This window comes from Austrofundulus limnaeus, unplaced genomic scaffold (genome assembly GCF_001266775.1).
Source record: "Austrofundulus limnaeus strain Quisiro unplaced genomic scaffold, Austrofundulus_limnaeus-1.0 Scaffold183, whole genome shotgun sequence".
NCBI lineage: Eukaryota > Metazoa > Chordata > Actinopteri > Cyprinodontiformes > Rivulidae > Austrofundulus > Austrofundulus limnaeus.
Genome location: NW_013952585.1, coordinates 958,947 through 962,679, shown reverse-complemented (window position 1 = coordinate 962,679; position 3,733 = coordinate 958,947).

The window sequence follows — 3,733 nt, the reverse complement described above, 5'->3', positions numbered from 1 at the left end:
GGTATGTCTCAGTAAAATATTAGCTATTCTAACAGTGTATTTGTACCAAAAATTTAATTTGTGAACTGAAGTTAAATTACATGAAATATTTGCATACACGTAGCAAATTATTTAGTTACTGCCAAAAAATAAAAATAAAAACGCTGAGGTAACAATTTTCACTCAGTTTGGGTAAATATAACCAAAAGTAAAGTGTATATGTCAACAGCTCTGAAATAAGTACAAAAAATATCAGATACTTTAACACTTTTACTCAAGTAATATTCCTAAAGGAGAATTTAACTTTTACCAAAGTAATTTTTTGGTAAGATATTTGTACTTTTACTCAAGTATCACTTTGTGGTACTTTATATAACAGTGGTAGTTCAGATCTTTYAAAGTGCAGTTCTGTGCAGAAGTGATGGATTCATGGGGTTATTTCGTTTTGTTAGTAAAATATCTCTTGAACTAGTTACCTTATGTAACTGAATAATTTGATCAGATTCAATAGAGCACAGCTAAGTGACATTAATGATTTTAAAATTGGCAAAAACTCTGTCAAATTTATAGTGTCTGAACTAAACTTTGGTTTGATAGCTGAGAATGATCCCAGACACTGAGCTGCTGGCATCAACCCTCTGTTAGCAAAATATCATACAGGAAATAAACAAGCCAGTGAAAGAACCATTTTCATCCTTAATGTTTTTATTTTCAATGAATTCACAACAAATGAACAATAAAGTTTTTATTTTGAACAATAAGATGCTGAAAACATCAAGCAGGAAAAGTTTGGTCCAAAGCTAAGCATCCATTCATAAAAGCCTGAAAACTTTAATGACAAATAATATTCAAATTTTAGCTGAATCTGAGCACAAAACAGAATAAAATACTTTAATCAGACATTTCTTTCTGGTAAAATTTATGCTGTGATTATTCAATGAAAGCAGGAGTAAAACAGTGAAATCAGACGTTTGTGACATAAACTCAGTTTCAGAACAGATACAGAGGAAYGCAAAAGTTAAAACTTATTTATTATTAATCCACAACAATTACTTGTTTTACCACCTGAGCAGGTGAAGAGACGCTGCAACAAGTGAAGCAGGAAAACCTCGTTTATTCCTTTAAAATCAACATTTCACCACGTTTCCCTTCACCGAACGTCGAGCTGCCAAACGTAGACAAACATTTTCTTTATCTACGAGGCAAATGAAAGCAACTGACCAAGTTTCCATCAGGACCTGGAACAACGCTGCTTCAAATTTATGTCTCCGTTATTCATTCAAAGAATCTGAGACGTGTTTTCTGATTCAGTGTCTATATGACATCGAGTCAAATCTAACAGCTAAAGAACTGAGGAGGTGAGCTTTGACACATGTATAAAAAYGTGTTTTGTCATGAAGTCTTATGAAAATCTATAATTCCAATAACCTGCACACATCTGATGTTAATATAAGTTATCCAAATTTAAATCAAAATGAGGTTTTCTTATAATAAACAGGTCAGATTTTGGCTGTGAGTTATAATCTCAGCCGAAGATGACATGTTTCACATCAGACAATAGGAAAAGGGTACGTTTTCACATGAAGTGAACAAATCTCTTCTTTAGCTGTTCTGCTGCTCATGATAAATAAACTACAGGATGCTGCAAAATACAGTCCTAAGTTTTCAGTATGCAGCTTTTCTGTTAGAGATTTATCAGCACAGATCCTCAAAACCTCATCTTGGCAAAAAGTTTGACTTATTTTAGCTCACAAACTCCAAAGTCTTTATCTGAGATGTAAAAAGAAACACTGAAGCAGAGGTCTGCAACCTTTCCATTTCTGCTCCTTTACCCACAGACGTTCCAAACACTTCGAAATGAAGAGAGCACAACTGAGAGTTCACAGATCTGTAAGAAATGTTTGTTTTGGATATTTTTACATGTTGGAACACAGGAAATAAAGTCAATTTATTTTATATTTAGTAAAGTTTTTTTGTCATAGTTACACATTTAAAATTTTTATTTCACTTCAGTTTGTTTTTGGTCAGAGCTCCAGAGAGCCACTGCAGCCAGAAGGCGTGTGGCCCCATAACCGGTAGGTTGCAGACCCCTGCGCTAACAGCTCGGTGACCTCGGCCTCCAACTGAACAGAACCGAGCCAAAGAGCTGAAGTTCTTCCAACTGTTTCAAACACTTCTGTTTTTTTTTTATCTGAACAAAACCCAGAAAAGARAAAAACAAAACACTTCATTCATCTCCATAAATCCACCAGCAGAGAAATTAAATGTGAATTTCTCTGAGATTACACAAACACCCACATCTTTCATCCTGCTGGAATGAAAGAAAATTCTCTATATTTTCCTATTTTTCTGCACCTTTAAAAACAAAATTCTGTCTTTAAAAGTGTCTTGAAGTGAATGGAGCTCATATACAAGTCTAAGTTACCAACAAATGCTCTGCAGGAGGGCTGATCAAACTTTTACCTTCAAAACAGAAGTTACAGATGCTGCTAAAAATCCAGATAAACCAGAATCAAACTGAACATGAACAGTGAGAACAGTGAAAATCTCCCAGCAATTGTCTGGATTCCTTCAGATCTGAAGGTCGAAAGCTTTTTTTTTTTTTAATTCAAAGCTCTTCCAGCTTCATTTTTATGGTCACATAACCACAAGCCCATACCCTGAACACCAACGTGTGTTCCATGAAGAGTTAATTATTTTAACCCTTTAACACCCGACTGTTCTGTGAGCGTTTTATCTTCAGTTTGTTAAACAACTAAAACTGGAGCAACGCATCACTTCATTTTCCCAGGGTAAATAAAAAACCCAGGAAGAAACGTAACCTCATTTTTTTTTTTTACCAAACAGAAGCAGATTAAAAGATATATTCTGCTAAATATTTCTTCCTAAACATATCCACCAACACCAGATCCATCCGTCTTATTCTCCTCTATTAGACGATTGCTGTTCTCTGCAGTTARTCCTCACAATTCCTTATTTTTGACAGGAAAAATAAAATCTCACCGAGCTCTGAATGTTGAAGACGAGTTGGCAAACATGATGAGGGAGTTTACAGAATGGAAGAAACGCTCAATCAATAATAAAGAATGAAAAACTCGTCCATATCTACGGAGCCCACATGGGGGATTTTTTTTCTTTTGCGTTCATTTGCAATATCTTTGTGTTCCCTCGTAAAAGTCCTTTATCACTGCTTTGCCTGCTGGTTTATTAACAAATTCACCTGCTCACTATTATCGAGTTACCCTACTACTTTAATTCAGTTTTGGAGTGAATATATCACACAGCCACGCATGGAAGTGTGTAATATATCGATATTTTAACTCAGTGCAGCCATGCAATATCAACGTCAATTTCCTGAACTTGTGGCGACCCATCCTTTTTCTGTAACCGGATATTTCAAAATAAAAGTCTGATTTAACTCAGTTCATACAAAACAAACTTGTGTGGAAACAAAACAAAATTGTGAGGTAATGCAAAAAATCTTGCGAGGTAACCCAAAGGTCTTGCGAGGTAACCCAAAGGTCTTGCGAGGTAACCCAAAGGTCTTACGAGGTAACCCAAAGGTCTTGCGAGGTAACCCAAAGATCTTGCGAGGTAACCCAAAGATCTTGCAAAGTAACCCAAAGATCTTGCAAAGTAACCCAAACGTCTTGCAAAGTAACCCAAACGTCTTGCAAAGTAACCCAAACGTCTTGCAAAGTAACCCAAACGTCTTGTGAGGTAACCCAAAGGTATTGCGAGGTAACCCAAAGAT